This window comes from Phoxinus phoxinus (genome assembly GCF_949152265.1).
Source record: "Phoxinus phoxinus genome assembly, chromosome: 18".
NCBI lineage: Eukaryota > Metazoa > Chordata > Actinopteri > Cypriniformes > Leuciscidae > Phoxinus > Phoxinus phoxinus.
The window spans coordinates 23,800,376-23,819,836 of record NC_136893.1 but is presented as its reverse complement, the minus strand read 5'-3'; the positions used below and the strand labels follow the sequence as shown (position 1 = coordinate 23,819,836).

General features: G+C 39.5%; 1 protein-coding gene across 1 annotated transcript in view; it reads left to right on the top strand.

Annotated features, from left to right (window-relative positions):
- LOC306985338 (potassium voltage-gated channel subfamily A member 3) overlaps positions 1-19,461 on the top strand; it is a 175,425-nt gene that overhangs the window by 143,293 nt on the left and 12,671 nt on the right. The window contains exon 3 of the transcript XR_013794786.1: positions 16,093-16,168. The gene's annotated coding sequence lies outside the window, so the exon portion shown is untranslated. The remainder of the gene's footprint in view (positions 1-16,092; positions 16,169-19,461) is intronic.

Sequence of the window (19,461 nt, the reverse complement as noted above, 5' to 3'; positions counted from 1 at the left end):
GCGAGTGACGTGAATTTCAATCTGGCTTGTTTAATTTCCGATCACATTCCTACCACTTCGCCATGACATTTCCCTTTACTGTAAATTTCATATCTGCAAACTTGTTGTCTGTTGGTTGAAATGTGTCATTCTGACCTTGAGATTCACGTGATTCATGCATGAAGCAGTTTTTGTATTAAATAATACAAATAACTTGTATTACATGAACTGTAAAGTTGTTTAAATCATATTTTTTTATGGTCATTTTACAATTAAGGGTATTGTAAGGCTATCATAGACATATCAAACGTTGCTAAACAATATTGTGTTCTAATATCAACATTTTCCAAAAGAATATCATCTGCTGATTCCAAGAAATTCACATGAAAATATTGTTTGTTCATTCATTCATTCTGAAAATGGAAAAATCTAGCTAGTGGTGTTTGCTAAGGTAAGCGTCACCTTTATATTGCTCATACTTTGGGGGTTTTCCACTCCAGGAGAGCTGAAAAACAGCTGGTGAATGGATCTTGGCATACAAACTGGATGTGGGAAGGTGAATAATGTGGAAATCTTTTATTTAGTTCCTGTTGTCATGTCTTGTGTTTGTGGCTAAACAGTGGATCGGCTGGTGTAAGCTGAACTGGGACCAAGAAAAACACTGAGACATCATTGGTCTTTTAATAAACAAGGTAGCTAGTCATTTTTAACTGGGAAAGTAGTGAGTGTCTAGATGGATCATCCTCATCCATGTGACAAGTATAAAGTAACTTCATGAATGAGTTCATGTTTTAATATTAAACATGCATTATCTGTGGTAAATATAATTATTGACAGTATGTTAGTAATAGTACAACAACATTTTGATAAAAAAATAGCTCTCCTGTGCTAATGTGTACAAAGTAGGCTAGTGCTGTTAGCTTCAGAGCTTACACCCTTAGCTTTCCTCAACTGTGTCTGAAATGGCTTACAGTTACATATAATATGATATTGCATAAATGTGTGTATAGATATAGTATGAATGTGTGTAGTATAAATGTAATCTGGATGTATTATATTCATCATGTTGTCACAGTCACGTGACCTATCTGCCATTCACAAATCTTTTCACATACTTTTTTTCACTACAATATAACTATATATAACTAACTGCCAGTGCGTTCTTTAACATATGAGGTATGATGTTTTTGTTGTCTTTGTTGCATAATTGATGTTAACAGAATACTAGCTGACAATAATGAAGGAGAATATTTGGCACAAGCCCACAAAAACCAAGCTATTCAAGCTCCCTGATTTAAACCCTCAGTAAGTCAACAATTTTCTACAAAAAAAATCTGAGGCTGATGCCTGACGCTGAGTGCCCGCCTCCCATGCCGGAAAACACCGGTACGAATGAGTAGAACCGGATGGGCTATATTGGTGCCGTGACCCGGATTGGAGTGAGGTTTAGGGGGTGAGTGTAATGGAGGCCAGCTAGTGAGAGCTGTGCAAGTAAACCTCACTCACCAGTAGAGTGCGAATCGGGCCGCATTTTTCTGTCCGAGCCCACCCCGCATCCGACAGAGCAGTAACCGAACCCGACCCGAACCCGACAGGCATTAAGATATTTTTGTCCGAGCCCGACACAGTTAAAATCGCATTTTTTCTCATACTAATGACACATGTATGTTTGTTCGTGTGGAAAGCCCACTTTTATTAAGCAACTGTAGGAAGGCATTCGGAAATGTCAACAGATGAGCGCATCAGTGCGCACGGAGCAACAAACGCACGTTAACACAGGCGTGCATGCACGTGTTTCGTTGTCACAGCTACATATTAAACAAATTTCCACACACAGGAAGACGGATAGGGTAATATTTAACATTTATTTTAATCACAAAAACAAACTGTGGCAAGGAAGGGGCGTGGTTCAGCGAGGTCTGTGACAGAGAGGATCGGGAGACAGCTGCGGCATGAATGCGTTAATTGTGAATGACAAACACCTGTGTCTTATTTCAGTAATTGGCATGGGGAGACCGGTAAAAGCCACGAGGAAATGAGATGCGAGTGAGAGTGACCTGCGGAGATCTGTGGGTGATCGCAGAGTTTTGTAAAGAGAACGCAGAGAGAGCGAGCGCGGGGAACTTGTTGATTGACAGCTGATTCTAGTGGACTGAGATTGATTATATAACGCGGTGTGCGCGACCTTGTTTTCTCCAGTTTTATTTAGTTTTTCAATAAACACCTGCAGTCTCCGCAAGCCGACCCTGTCCTCTTCCTTCCTTGAATCTTAAACATTGTTGCACGAACCTTTGCATCAAGTGAAACAGGCCCATTGGCTACCTACACAATAAGCTGTTTTAAATTTAAAATGTACAATGCCTTAGCGCGCTGATGTGACCGAGCCCAACCCGAACATCATTTCTAAATATCTGTCCGAACCCGGGCCGGCCCGTTTGGTTCCCGTCGGGCTCGGGTTGGGTATCCATCTTCTACTCCCCAGGCCTCAAGAGCAGTGGTGAGGTGACAGGTCTTTAGTGTCCTTGTTAGTGCACCAGCCTCCCATGCCAGAATCGTCTGTATGAATCCCGCTCAGAACGGTACAAGTAGAACCAGAGTGCTTACGTTGGTGCCGTGACCCGGATAGGAGTGAGATTTAGGGGGTGAGTGGCAGTGATTTTTAGTGTCCTTGTTAGTGCGCCAGTTCAAATTCTAGAGGGGTTTTTCTAGAACTGGAGGGGTACCCACTGAAATTTCAATAATTTAACAACTGAAATGTTCACGGTTGTTTGATGTCAGTTAATAGTCACAACAGGCTGGTAGAAATATTTCATCTTTATTTTAGTAAGTGTTTTATTTTGATTGTTTTTATTTTTAAATAGTTTACTTTAATTTCACACTTTTATTCATTAATTATTAGCATCTTTTAATCAAAACCAACCCCTTCCAGTTCATGAACCCCAGTTTGAATAACCCTGCTACGTATATATGGGATACCCAAGTGTCCTCTGGGGGTGAAAAAGTACACTGTCTTCATGTTCAAGGAGCGCTTAGACCTAAACAGATGTTTGGATGTGTCCTTCTAAACACTCGATTGACCCCCTGTTGGGATGAAGAACATCGCCCAGAGAGCAAAGATTTATAATAATAACAGAAGGGGCATGGGGAGTCCTTCACATACGTTGAGGGAGTCTCAGAAGAGAGAGTGTGGTAAAGTGGGTCTGTTCAGAAGGTTGCTCCTGGCAAAGACAAAATGACCCAGTTACTAAACACAGCCTGTCCAAGTTTGCTCAAATGAAGGACAGACAGGCCACCTAAGTTGGCCGATATAACTTCTCACCACTGCACCGTCCTGAAGGAGATAGAGGTGGGAACAAATACTTCGAAGCTCTTTTGAGACCAGGGAAACACACCTCAAGCTTTACCTTGCATCTCATCTTTTTTCTTTTGTCCAAGAGAGAACAAACAGAGTTGAGTAGAAAATGGTGCAAGGACATTTATAAACTGTTTGCTCTTTGCTGAACTCTTTGGGAGCGAGGGCTTTTTCTGTCGCTTCATTTGCAGTGCATGCTGGGAGACGCAGCGCTACTAAAATATCTGTTAAGCAGAAATGCGATAGGGAAATCAACAGACTGCAGCGTATCAGTCTGTCATATAACGGCTTCAGCCAGAGGGAAAAGTGTGTTTGCAAAAGAGAAGAGGAGATAGCGGTGCAATGGCACGGCTGACTCACTCGGTATCTGATTATGGGGTGTGTCCGCTTTGAGAATCAGTGTGATAAGCGCATCTGACTCTCATTGGATTGATCTTGTCATGATGTGGCTATTTTCATATCTGGTTGGATGGTATTTAAAGAACAATGACGATCAACAATAATGTGATCATTTTGAAAATGTCACTGGTGTCCTACTGCAACATGAGCTCTCGATTCTGACTCAACACTGGTTTGGACTGCATTCGGTTTCTTTTGTTGGACAGACAACTAGTCAGTGACCATTTGGACATGGATTAAATGTCCAAATATCATTAAAACTTTATCTGACATTAGCAAATAAAGGATATTCAAACAGATTAGTTTCATTAAGCAACACGCCAACAGAAAATACATATCGTAAATGAAATCTTTTTAGTAGCATAATTGCTTCTCCAAGACAGTAATACGAAAATGGAATTTTTTGCTCCATTGTCTGACTGAAACTCAGATTTCTCGAGATGCTAAAATCTGCAATACAAAGTCAGAGATCTCAATATGAACTCAAATAATTCACATCAAATTATTCTAAGGGAAATTATATGAGCTCTGATGTCATATTAATAGTCAACAAAGTACATGCCTCTGCCTACATTTTTTCAAAACTCTTGCAAAATGTGCAAAAATGTAGCTATACACAGAATTTACTGCAGTTTCTAACTGAAATGAACATGCTCGTTCGCTCACCTGGTACAACACTTCACTTGAGATGCAGAGAATAATGAGTCATGCTAAAAGAGCTCAAAGACTTATAGACGCAAGATCAAATTTGAAGACACAAATTGTTTTATTTACAAATAAGCAATAGTATGTCATTTTGCACAGATGTCACCACATGAATGCATTTCTATTGAGCCTGGGTTGTTAATATTACAGCTACTCTTAGTGTAAAAAATTGTCTCGTTTGCATCTATTTTAGTCAGGGCCATGTCCTTAGGGCGATGCAACTTGTGTGACCGAACGGACCGAGAAAATTCTTAGCCAGATCACTTAGCAATTAAATAATAGCACACTTTTCCTCAACAATGCGCACTTTGAAGCATCGTTCTCAAGTAGTGCATGACCAGTAACATGCTTAAGTTTATACTAAATTAATGTTAAGTATGAGCAATAGTGATAGCAATGCTTGGCTTAGTTAACACCGGTAATTATGGTATGAATAGGTAAATCGGTAACACTTTAAAATACGGATCCTTCGTTAATGAATACACAGGAACAAATGAGTAACACAATGTTTACAATCTAGTAACTACAGTTAACTAACAAGTAACTCTGATTAACGAATTAGTAATTAACAGCACACAGATTTAAGTGGTAGTTCACTATTAACTAATCAATAACTACTATTTTTTGAATACTTCCCAGAGAACTACTGAATTTTTTACAGATTTAAGTGGTAGTTCACTAATAACTAATCAATAACTACTATTTTTCAATACTTCCCAGAGAAATAATGAAAAAAATTCACAATTCATGCAAAACGTAATAACTAATGCAGGAAAAATTACTAGCACTAGATTAACATTACTGCTAGATACTGTACACTAATTATAAATATGTAATAGCGTAGCAGACTTATGATTTGGGAAAGCTGTCAATAATTAGCCTATGCACTGCTGTCTTTTAGAGAACTATTCATAAACTAAATAATTTTTAAGAATTGTCTTTATAAATGCACTTGTCTGGAACACTTACCCTGTGGCCGATTTTCCGGCATTCCTCTGGACTGGCTTTGAATAACTAGACTCATCATGGTGAGCACTGGAACATACTGAGTCATCAGCCATCCAAATACCAGTTATTTTATTATTTAACCTACTTCTCAAAAGTGTTTTTATCTCTTTGCTCATATGTATATATATATATATAAATATGTGTGTGTATATATATCCTGTGAATGATTAGATGATTCTAATCTACCCTTTCGGGTTGGCTCTTCATTAGTAACTACAGCATGGAATCATGATAACTAGTAATGACTCAAGTGTTACTACATACTTCTATAGGAATACCAAACACAAGTCATTTCAAGCGTATGAGATATTGTTTGTGAACTTTTAAATACTATACTTTTAGAAAATTTCTTTAGAAGTATGCATTAACACTTGAGCCATTACTAGTTAGTTAACATGATCTTCACTTTAGAATACGGATCCAAATAATTAGTAGTTCCTATAGAGGTATGTAGTAACACTTGAGTCATTACTAGTTAGTTAACATGATCTTCACTTTAGAATACGGATCCAAATAATTAATAATTCCTATAGAAGTATGCATTAACACTTGAGTCATTACTAGTTATCATGATTCCATGCTGTAGTTACTAATGAAGAGCCAACCCGAAAGGGTAGATTAGAATCATCTAATCATTCACAGGATATATATACACACACATATTTATATATATATATATATATACATATGAGCAAAGATACATTCATAAAAACACTTTTGAGAAGTAGGTTAAATAATAAAATAACTGGTATTTGGATGGCTGATGACTCAGTATGTTCCAGTACTGTACTCACCATGATGAGTCTAGTTATTCAAAGCCCGTCCAGAGGAATGCCGGAAAATCGGCCACAGGGTAAGTGTTCCAGACAAGTGCATTTATAAAAACAATTCTTAAAAATTATTTAGTTTATGAATAGTTCTCTAAAAGACAGCAGTGCATAGTTGACAGCTTTCCCAAATCATAAGTCTGCTACGCTATTACATATTTATAATTAGTGTACAGTATCTAGCAGTAATGTTAATCTAGTGCTAGTAATTTTTCCTGCATTAGTTATTACGTTTTGCATGAATTGTGAATTTTTTTCATTATTTCTCTGGGAAGTATTGAAAAATAGTAGTTATTGATTAGTTATTAGTGAACTACCACTTAAATCTGTAAAAAATTCAGTAGTTCTCTGGGAAGTATTCAAAAAATAGTAGTTATTGATTAGTTAATAGTGAACTACCACTTAAATCTATGTGCTGTTAATTACTAATTCGTTAATCAGAGTTACTTGTTAGTTAACTGTAGTTACTAGATTGTTAACATTGTGTTACTCATTTGTTCCTGTGTAGTTATTCATTAACGAAGGATCCGTATTTTAAAGTGTAACCGGTAAATCTATAGTGCCTGGCTTTCCTCTTAACTAAAGACATATTTTGCTTGGCTCAGTAGCAGAGCTCTTTAGTGGCTCTTATGGCCACAGATGACGGTGTTGTCAGCAGCTGCTGTTGAGGCTGATTGTCTGCTATGTTAATTAGCAAGAGCGTGTGTGTTCTCTTCAAGGGAGCGCTTTGAGAAACTAACAGCTGGGCCTCTCAGAACAGAAATCACTGCCGGCATCCTATTCAGCGAGTAAAAGGAAACGCTGTAAAAAGATGGATTTAAATCATCTGTTGCCAAGGCTGTGGAGCAGGCAATAACAGATTAAGTTTGAGAGGGGGCAGAATTCACAAGACAGTAAGAGAAAGAAAGAAAGAAAGAAAGAAAGAAAGAAAGAAAGAAAGAAAGAAAGAAAGAAAGAAAGAAAGAAAGAAAGAAAGAAAGAAAGAGAAAGAAAAATGCACTGATAAAATGAGAATAAACAGAAATTGTCATAAATATATCACTCTGTCACATCACACATTGTTTACTGCATTGTTTGCATTTATATTATAATGTTTGTTCATATACAAATATATAACTATTTGTCAAAAGTATTACTTTCACAGCAAGTCAGTTCATTCGGTGGCCATCTTGGAAATGCATTCGGGCAACTTTTTACAGTCATGCAAGTACAGCTAATTGAAAACAAATACTGAAATCTTAAAAGTTGTTTGTCAAATTCACATTTCAGTTATGTATCTGATGAATGGTATCATTAAATTTGTTTTTAAAACAAACAAAAAAGCAAACACATGTACATTAAATTTCTCATTCAGTTCAATATGGCCTGTTTCAACTATTTTGTCATATAATCAGCTGTATTTTTCGGGTACACAATCTTTTTTTCTTTTTCTTTGTAAATGAGATGATTTATGAAACGAACTTAGTGGCATACATGAACACAAAAAAATAGTGAATATTAATACTGAATAGATTTATATTACAGCAGTCATCAAATGTGATTGGTCGAACAGCGTTTTCAACAAGGCATTCAGCTTGTGAAAAATAAGTGTGCTTATACTTAATGTGCACTTGTAGTGTACTTTAAAAAAGATTATAAACTGTACTTTCAGATAATATAATATCAGTGAAATAAAAGTCCATTTAAGTTTACTTATTAAAGAAAGTTCACTTTCATGACTCTTTCTTAACACTAAACACTTAAATACACTTATTAGTAGTTAATGTCATTTTGCAACTTAGTAATCTTTTGTCATGCTTTAAATAATTAAAAGCGGGCAGAATGATAGATCTAATGTAACTGACAAAAAATAACCAGAATAATAAAAGAATAAACGGAAATAAGTCAAATTTTACCCTTCACGGAGGAAACCACCCTCCACTTTGCATCGGACGATTATTTTCCTCAATGTCATGCATTAAAATAGTTTAATACACAGCTAGCCGTGGATTATCCCATTTATACCATGCATTTTTTCAGCATTGACAACTTAAAACTGTTATTGATGTTTGCCGCGCAATATTTGACCGGAAGGGTAAAATTGACTGTTATTTTTTTCAGTTACGACTTATTAGATCTAGCATTCTGTCCACTTTGAATCAGACACAGAGATAAAATAGTGTGTAAGATTACATTTATTTGAATGAATTTTCGAGAGAGAGAGATGAGAGATTCGTACCTGCGTACCTCTCTCAAGGAACGGAGGGCAGGTGCCAAGTTGTCGGACGGATGGCCAGTAGGGAGCAGGTGACAGGGTGATCCCAGTAGGATGGGCAGCCTCCAGGGTGGCACCGGCGATACAGGGAGCCAGGGAGGTGCAGGCCGTTCAGGGAGCCAGGGATGTGCCGGCAACTCTGGGAGCTTGGAACGATTGGCCTCCGTGGCCTTAACTCTGGAGCTTGGCTCGACCACTATGGTAGGAGACGTATAGACCATGAACTGGAGTAAGCTCTGGCACAGGTCTCATGGGCTGGATCGGACTCTGGAGCAGGCTGTGGGGCTGGAGCCGACACTGGACTGTGCTCATTGGCTGGAGTAGACTCTGGAGTGGGCTCAGGGGCTGGACCCGACACTGGACTGTGCTCATGGGCTGGAGCGGACACTGGACGGTGCTCATGGGCTGGAGCGGACACTGGACGGTGCTCATGGGCTGGAGCAGACACTGGACGGTGCTCATGGGCTGGAGCGGACACTAGACTGTGCTCAGGGGCTGGAGCCGACACTGGACAGTACACAGGGGCTGGAGCGGACACTGGACAGATCTCAGGGTTTGGAGCCGACACTGGAGCAGGCTCATGGGCTGGAGCGGACACTGGACTGCGCTCAGGGGCTGGAGCGGACACTGTGCTCATGGGCTGGAGTGGACATTGGACAGTGCTCATGGGCTGGAGTGGGCTTAGGGGCTGGGCCCGACACTGGACTGCGCTCCGGGGCTAGAGCCGACACTGGACTGCACTCAGGGGCTGGAGCGGACACTGGACAGTGCTCAGGGGCTGGAGCGGACACTAGACAGATCTCAGGGGCTGGACTCCAACACTGGACTACTCAGGGACTGGAGTGGACTCTGGAGTGGGCTCAGGGGCTGGAGCGGACTCTAGACTGCACTCTAGAGCTGGAGCGGACACTGGACAGATCTCAGGGGCTGGACCCCAGCACTGGACTGTGCTCAGGGACTGGCGTGAACTCTGGCCAGATCTCAGGGGCTGGACCCAACACTGGACTGCACTCAGGGGCTGAAGCCGACACTGGACTGTGCTCATGTGCTAGAGCAGACACTGGACTGTGGTCATGGGCTGGAGCGGACACCAGACAGTGCTCAGGGGCTGAAGCTGACACTGGACTGGGGTCAGGGGCTGGAGCCAACACTGGAGAGTGCTCAAGGGCTGGAGCGGACACTGTACTGTGGTCATGGGCTGGAGCGGACTCTGGACTGTGGTCATGGGCTGGAGCGGACTCTGGAGTGGGCTCAGGGGCTGGAGCGGACACTGCACTGTGGTCATGGGCTGGAGCGGACTCTGGAGTGGGCTCAGGGGCTGGAGCGGACACTGGACTGTGGTCATGGGCTGGAGTGGACTCTGGATTGCACTCTAGGGCTGGAGCGGACACTGGACAGATCTCAGGGGCTGGACCCCAGCACTGGACTGTGCTCAGGGACTGGCGTGGACTCTGGCCAGATCTCAGGGGCTGAAACGGACACTGGACAGATCTCAGGGGCTGAAGCCGACACCAGACAGTGCTCAGGGGCTGGAGCCGACACTGGACAGTGCTCAGGGGCTGGAGCGGACACTGGACAGATCTCAGGGGCTGGAGCAGACACTAGACAGATCTCAGGGGCTGAAGTCGACACCAGACAGTGCTCAGGGGCTGGAGCCGACACTGGACAGTGCTCAGGGGCTGGAGCGGACACTGGACAGATCTCAGGGGCTGAAGCCGACACCAGACAGTGCTCAGGGGCTGGAGCGGACACTGGACAGATCTCAGGGGCTGGAGCCAACACTGGAGCAGGCTCATGGGCTGGAGCGGACTCTAAACAGTGCTCAGGGGCTGGAGCGGACACTGGACAGATCTCAGAGGCTGGAGCCAACACTGGAGCAGGCTCATTGGCTGGAGCAGACTCTAGAATGCGCTCTGGGGCTGGAGCCGACACCGGACTGTGCTCAGGGGCTGGAGTGGATTTGTGTCTGGCCCAGACACACATAAATACAGGAGTCATTATGGACGGTGCAACTCTCTGGGCTAAGCTATGGAATTTAATTCTCGAGAGCAGGATCAAGAATTTCAATTACTGGAATGGACTCAGACATTTCTCTCACTGGAACGGACTCTGGAATTGTTTTTACTGGAACGGACCAGGGAATTTCTCTCACTGGAATGGACTAGGGGATTTCTCTCACTGGAACAGTTTCGGAAATTTTTCTCACTGGAATGAACTCGGGAATTTCTCTCACTGGAACAGACTCATAAACTGGATTGGATTATGGGACTGGCAAGAGGAGTGATGATGGTGAAGGACTTGGGAGAAATTCCATGGTGTGTGGTGCAAGAAAGGCTGGAGTCATAGGTCGCGTTAAGGAAATATTGATGGAATTTTTTAGCAGTGGCGGAAAAATCTGAAAGCAGTCCGTTATTTTGACAGATTACCTTGAGGGTGATTTATTGTAACTTGTAAATGTAATTCCCACTCCTGTCCAGTTGGTGGCAAGTACACTCCAGTGTGGCAGCTGAGCGCAAGTTCGGTCTCCGGAATAAAATGAAAAAGTTTATGGTCAATGCATGGCTTTTCTGAGGTATAATGCTACGTGATTACATAAGACATGCTATGAATCTCGGTAAGTTCTACTGTATCTTTCATTATTTCTACTATTATTTCATGTTTATTTTGTTCTGTAACGTTGTAAAGATGAATGGATGATCATGTTCACTCCCGATCCGTGACAACTGTTCAAGATGAAAACTGAAAAGTAATGCACAATCTTTGTTTAACTTTCTTTTCATAATACAAATAAATGCATAGCCCATATGCTTGTCCTGTAACTTTGTGAATAAAAATTAAAATGTGAACGAAAACAGAAGATATTAATCATCTTGTATCATGGAAAGGAGCAGAGTAGCTGGGTTGAATGAAAAGGCGCTTATGGTTGTTGTTGTCTGTTGGGTCTGGTATTCTGTCAGAATACACAGAAGGTCTTTAAAGACACACAGGTGAATGGGGAGGGAATATATATACATGTTATTCAGACACCAGATATATATATATATATTTTTACTAGTGGGTGCTGGGCAGTTCATTTACAATGCTATCTCACAACCAATTCATACGAATTTGTACGAGTGATTAAAAGGTTGCAAATTCGTACGACCTCACTCGTACGAAATCGTACGATTTGTCTTAACCCACGTGATGGGTGGGTTTAGGGGCGGGGTCAAGGGTAAGTCATTTGTACGAATTCATACGAATTTGGCTACTCGTAAAATATATACGATTTAGCAAAAATCGTACAAATTCATACGAGTGAGGTCGTATGAATTGGTACGAATTAGCCACCTCGTAAAATTCGTGAGAAAATTCGAATTGCCGTGAGATCGGGTTGTCATTTCTGTAAGTGAGGATAGCAAAATAAAGTAAACTGTGACATATTATATGCAAAAAATCTTCATACAGTGGACTACCAGTAAAATTTATAAAAATGTGGGACCAAAATTTATTCAGACACTTTGACTTGACCATGTTTTTGCTGAAGTGTTTCTTCTTTAATTGCTAATTGGACCTTTTTACACCACAGACTGAACAAAATGAAGCATTGCCTGTTAATTGGTTCACTTGAGTAGTTAAATGTAACATCTGACAGATATTCAACATAATTCATCTGTGAGACAGTCTAACAAAGCATGGGCAAAACCAGAGTTATTGTCATATTGTATTACCATTTTCTAAACATAGCGAATAAACTGTGATAATGTGAAAAATGTTGAAGGTGTCTGCATACATTTTTGTTTGACTGTGTATATATATACATATAGTCATAACAAAGATCTTTATTGTGGGATGTTATTTATAGAACTAAATACTAAATAACTCAAATGGGGGCTCAAATCAGTCAGCAGTTTTTAACCATTGCATATGAGAGAGAGAGAGGACATATTAGGAGAAAGCGTTTGATTATTCTCTTGGCAGGAAAACGGCATATCCAAACAATGTGACATTAAAAACTGTGTACAGTGTTCAGTTTTGGCACTGCTACTTGAAAAGCAGCTTGTTACTGCAACAACAACGATTACAGATACAGCTGCACTGTAGTTAAGTAATGCATCACTACATTACATTTATCCAACACTGGGAAATTCAAATTATATTCAGTTTTTGATTTCATGAGATCACAGGGATGAAATATGAATGGATGTCTGTGATGCAGAGCAGGAGCTTCATACTGAACCACGTGAGGCAAATTTCAGTTCATTTGTACAATCTTGCAATCATTCCTTCACTTTCTCCTTCCTCTTCTCTTCCCTTGGGTTGTATGTTGTTTTCTTCCATGAAAATTGCCACTTATGTTGATGCCCAACGGCAGACAGGTTTAGTTTTTTCTTTTTTTTTCTTTTTATTTAGTGACAGTATAACCGCTTAAAGCCCGATGAAAGCAGTGAAAGTGAAACCATCTCTGTGATGTAATACTAACATTCTGGAATCACTTTGTAACTAATAGTAAATGAATCATCACCTAGGATCAGCAGACATTACTAAACTAGTCATTTATACATTTTCCTAGGGCTATAATTTGATGTAGAAGCATGCAATATTATTTTTGTTGCACACAGTTGTTATTGTCAAATGAGAAAGGAGTGACTAGAAATTGAGAAGAAAACATGAAATGGTAACACCTTTGATGGTCCATTTTAGACATTATATAGCTTTGCAACTTCATGTCAACTAACTCTCATTAGAATATTGAAAAAAGACTGTTTGCTTAATCTCTGCTTTATTTGGAAAGACTACTGTCTTTTCAAGAACATTTCAACTTATTCTACTAACCCTAACATAACAGTCTACTATTACTCTTATTAATAAAGATTAAAGAAAATTAAGAGTTATGTCCACAAATGAGTTACTAGGAGTGCTACTTGGATGTTGAGAGGTGTGTTCCTTTGGTGCTCTTCAGCTTGCAGATCCAAAATGTTTCCCAAATTTGCCCTGAAGAAGGCCAAAGAGGCCGAAACATGTTGGCATGTGTTTTTTAATGGATAGCCAAGTTTAAATAAAGGCTTTTTAAACTTATATTCCTTTTGAGTGTCTCAGAATTACTGTTTATTTGGGAAAAATTAAGAGTTAGTTGACAAGTTAAGTGGACCATCGAAATAAGTGTAACCCATGAAATTATGCCCAGTTTATAAATATTTTATATCAGTTATTACTTTTTTTATTAAAATAAAGGCAAATAGTACCATGATATATACATATTTTTTAGAGCTGTGAAACGATTAATAGCGATTAATCGCATCCAAAATAAAAGTTTGTGTTTAGATAATATATGTGTGTGTACTGTGTATAATTATTTTGTATGTATAAATACACACACATGCATGTAGGCTATATATTTAAGAAAAATGTGTTATTTATATTTAAAATTTTCCCATTTGTATAAATTATATACAAATATATATATGCAGTACATAAATGCAAATATTTCTCAAATATATACATGCATGTGTGTGCATTTATATATACAAAATAGTTATACACAGTTCACACACACATATTATGTAAACACTTTTATTTTGAATGCGATTCATCGCGATTAATCGTTTCACAGCTCTAATATTTTTATATTCATATTTAATTTATCAGCATTTGTTTTTTATTAAAGGAACAATATAGGTTTTAAAGTATTTTATTTACTAAAATCAATGTCTTTATTTATAAATATGTCCTCAATGGTGTACAATTACCTCTCCCAATGATCCGACTTATCCATGTAAGAATTTATTATCTTTATTTACAGGGGACAGGCAACTCCACAGAGGCTTCCATGTCGTTCCTCCATCTTGAAAAACTATAATAACAGAGAGGGCAAAAAAGCAGGCTACCACAACGCGTTTTTGCAACGCGTTTTCGTCCAGAGCCAGCGTCACGTGACTGAAACCAGCAGAAACGGCCAATGAGAGAGGCGTAATGCGTGTCACTGCCCCGGTGAATTTGAAAGGCTGCACTGCACGGTACTTCATAATTCAGGATCATACTTATGCCGAGCCACAGGAGAAATGCCAAAATTGAATTTAAAAGGAAACGTGACCGGCGAATTCAAAAACAAGGGTAAATAACGGGACAGCTTTACCCAGGTGGAAAGAGCGAATGAAGGAGAAAGACTTTGAAATGGCCGCTTGATGGGTAAGTCAATGTTGCGGTCTAAATTACAAGCTTTTTTTTCATTGCTTGGTTGTGTAATAAATTATATAGGCAGCAAAACAGTAGAACATGTAACGTACAGTTAAACTCGACAAAGGGCTATTGTTGTCATAGCTTCTTGGTACATAACAGCTACCGTAGTTGCAACACGCATTTGAAAAAGCGAGGCGCTAGAGGGCACTATTCGTTTGAATGCAAATTCAACTATTTCAATACTATTTCACCGCTAGATGGGAGTAATTCATACACACTGTCCCTTTAAGGCAATGACTTGGAAATAAGGAAAAAAACACATAAAAAAATAATAATATCAAAATATATTTAAAATGCATGGATTAATTCATACCAAGTATACTACAAATCCATTAACATTTACTGACATATCACTTGAGACTGGTATACATATTATAATTCAACTTTATCTGGAATAATGGGCATTTCTTAATATTAAGCCTAAAATGTTTTTTAAAGCTGCAGTCCGGCACTTTTTTGGGTTTAAAAATATCAAAAAAGACATTTTTGAAAAAAAACGTAACCAGCCAGTGTTCAAAACGATCTGCTTGCCTTACCTCGATTCAAAACGGTAAGCTTGTAATAATGATTTTAATTCCAGTGGTACTGGTGGATTTCCGCGGGAATTTCGAGCATGTCTTTGCGTCATTACGTCACTTCTGTACACATAGAGAAGGAGTCCCCGGCTAGCGTGTGTGGATGATGGTGGAGATTTAGTTTAGCACTTGGTATTGCGGATCCCGAAAGTTTAAAGCGACAATCACCAGTGACAACTGGAGATTCACCAGTTGTAAAACCCAAAGACTTCGGACTTCAGAGTGGCTACAGAAAAAATATATTTTTCACGTGATATAAGCAATCGTTAGATTTAATCAGCATGATATAGCTACTGCAATGCTTCCCCCCACCCCCCGAATTTGGTCAGAACAAAAGTGAACGTTACTTACTTGTTCAGATGACATTTTCCGATGAAAATTCTAATGTTGACACTTTCAAAAAGTATACTCTGAGATTTCTGATGACAGTAGCGACGCGGCAGCCTCAATACATTGTGTTCATCCGCGCTGTTTCATGCCGATTTACTACCCACGCACAGTTAATAATTCCGCGAATAACTGCAATTGCAGATTTCTAACAGAGATGGCGACAAAGAGGAAAAACGACGGACTGCAGCTTTAACATCACTATTAGTAAGGATAGATGGAAATGGAATACAGACTCGGGAGAACGGTGAGTACGATGATGAAACCGTTTATTAACCAACAGGGTGAAATGAGATGGCAAATGTGGAAAATCACAACAAGGAAAGTTGCTCCACACACCTTGATGATTGCTGAAGATGATGATAATAACATCTCTTATCTTTGTAGGAGCTGAACAGACGATGATGGAGGAGATGCGAATCCAGGGAAGCAGAAACACAGATCAATGGAGTACAATTGCAGGGTATTTATATTACAGACATATACATGTAGCCTATTTGTATACTTGGCATACAATAAACTTATTTCAAATACACTTTGGTATATTTATTTTTCACTATAGGGCAGAATGCTGAATTTGTATGAAAATAATGTCAAAATTAGGCTTTATGTTTGTTAAGCAAAATTAAATTTCTTATTTAATTGAAATACATCCCATATCTCAGAAGACGTGATTGATGCTTAAAAGACTATTGGTATCAGTATAGGACTCAGTGATGATGGATTTCAGTGATCCAAATCTGCGTCAGACAAACCAAGTCAAGTCAAGTCCCTTTTATTTCTACAGCGCTTTACACAAAACAGATTGTTTCAAAGCAGCTTTACAACGATAACAGGGAAAATATGATTCAGTGATGCGAACAGAATTCAATTCTGCTGTAGAACAAACAGCTCTAAAAAGACAAAAGTAAACATTCTTTATTCAACATATTAAGCATTATCCAGCAGCCACCAGAAACCATGCAAAGAAAACCCCCCAACCAACTGTTAACGTTATCTATTTCCCTAAGGATAGACATCATTCTTTCCTATTGCATTTATTTCTACAATATGCTACTTGAATGTGAATTCAGGGACGACACAACATTCAAAAACAAGTACGAAAGCTTGAATTCAGCAATGCAATTTGGCCACATTTTTTATGGCTTGCAACTCAGATAATAAAAAAAAAGCACTACAGATAACAGTCCTTAGGCAAAACACATGGCTATTTCATCTCACCAAATGCTCACATAAAACCTTCCTCGCTTCACAATGAGCTTTGTTGCATTATATTTCCTGACCTTTTAAAACTCGTGAATCTCACAGATATCTGTTCGATGTGTAATGCCATAATGCTCAAAGAGAACTGAAGCTGCTAGAAACATTCAGTTTGCCAACCTCGTCATGCTTTCAGAACGAGAGCACGTTTATCCCGGCGAATTTTGCACCACAGACCCGGAGCTGTTTTAAAACACAGCAGTGCACGAGGTACAGCTTCATTTAGCAGGTTAATAAGATCTCGGATTCATCTATATTTAGTTGAGCCAGTGGAAACCATGCTAAAAGCCCCGTGGCTGTCCCATTGCTCTTCTCTCTGCACAACGCGATTGGCACTTTTTTATAGCACCGTGGCCTGAATAACCAGATGAATTTAGAAAAGGAAGACTTCTGCACTGCTTGGATGTTACACGCTCTTTACATGCCTGTGTTTTGCTGCAAATGCAACCACACATTTTTTTTTTGCGTGTAACAATTTAAAGTGTGTTTATAGGGTCTTCCGTCAGTGTAAGTGTTATAACACTGGATCCTTCCTCCATTTTAAATAAAGCATGCAGGCGCAATGGGTCATGGTCTTCAATGATGCAAATCAAATCAATAGGGAAACAGCTGCACGTAAACAGCATCAAAGTCCTCCGCATCTCTACAAGCTGACCTGAGGTCATGTGCTGGTGTTTTATGTCTTCATTAGAGCTCTTTCCACCCCCGAACACAGCCTGCAAGTTGTGTGTGCGCATGCTTGCACGAAATGCAACGCTTTTGTTATTACACATGCTCATTACTTAGTTAAACCTCTGACCGTATAGTCATCTTCCAGTGTAACTTGTCCTGTATGCTTGCGCTATGATTGATAATGCAACCCGATCACATTAAATGCGTCTCTATAGCACGCAGTGTGTTTATCATGCAATTTATACGCAAAAGTTAGTTTTTACGTGCATAGGACACGCATGGGTTGGTTAGGGGAGGTTTAGTAGTGGTGTGGGGTGCGTGTGTATTATACGTTTGGGTAGAATTAGTGTTGTAGATAATGATTGATTCCTTACTGAATATTCTGGTTTAAGCTTCAATCAACAGCATTTGTGACAATATTGATCACCGCAAAAATGTGTTTTCACTGGTCGTTCCTTTTCTTTAAAAAGCATTAATCTGGGTTACAGGGTAGGCAATTACTACGGAAGTGAAGGCCGATCTGTAAAAAAAAAATCCAATAGTATAGACATAAGATGTAAAAAAATATGCATGTGAACATGAATTTTGTGTCAAATTATTGCTTACTAACCTGAACTATTAAACATTATAACCCGCTTTACATCTCAAATAACAGAAGAATAGCCTAAGCTTTTATAAAATGATAAGCTTCACATTTTTATTTGTCAAAATAAAATCAACAAGTGCTATCAATTGACCTTAACTTGTATTAAACTTGAAATATTCCATTAAATTGGACCCCTCTGCGTCTCCGCGAACCCCTCTCCGACCCCTCCGCCGTAGCTCCACGTGCACCTCCAAAGAATTGTAACTACGCGTCGAGGCGACGCAGACCGCAAGGGCTGTGATTGGTCAGATTATACATCATTTCCGGAGTGTAGCTTTTCTGGTTTCCCCCTCCCGCTATACCGCCATTTTTAAATTGACCACTGCACTTTTTGTTTTCAACGACGTGTTCTTTTTCTTCTGCAATTAAACATTTGCAATAAAATCATTTGTTGTTCAACGTCGATTAGCTCCAGCTGCAACAACACTCTCTCTCTTTCGCTCGCCATTGTCGGAAATGAAAAAGCGGAACGGGTGCACGGAACCAAAACAAACTAGCAAAGAGATTCGCGAACCACACCCCCCCTAGCGTTATGGCGGTGAAATGCACCGCGATGCAACGCAACCCGACGCAGAACCATAAAATGTGCCTGCGCTTATGTAGATATAAATGACTCATTCTAAGGTAATAAAAACATAACGGTTCAAGTAAGGTCTTTATAAACCACTGAAAACATAGTTATGGATCTTATATTGTATTTCTGTCAATAGATCCTCAGAAATAATACACATTGCACCTTTAACACAGGCGCGCGCACATTATGCACGTGTTTAGTTGTCACTACAGAAATTTCCGCACACAGGAAGACGGATGATAGGGTAATATTTTACATGTATTTTAATCTTAAAAACGAACCTTTGCATCAAGTGAAACAGGCCCATTGGCTACCTACATAATAAGCTTTTTAAATGCCTTATCACACTGATGTGACCGAGCCCGACCAGAACCCGAACATCGAACCCGGACCGGCCCGTCGAGGCCCGTCAACAACAACAAAAAAGTGTCCAGAGTGATGTTTATTTAATTTTTTTACTTTCTATCTCTGTACATTAACATTCTCTGACTCAATAAAAATTTTATCACCAAAAATTGTATCGCTTATTAAGGAAAGTTATGATAATATAATATTATTAAAGGGACAGTTCACCCAATTTTTTTTTTTATTCTATCATAATTTT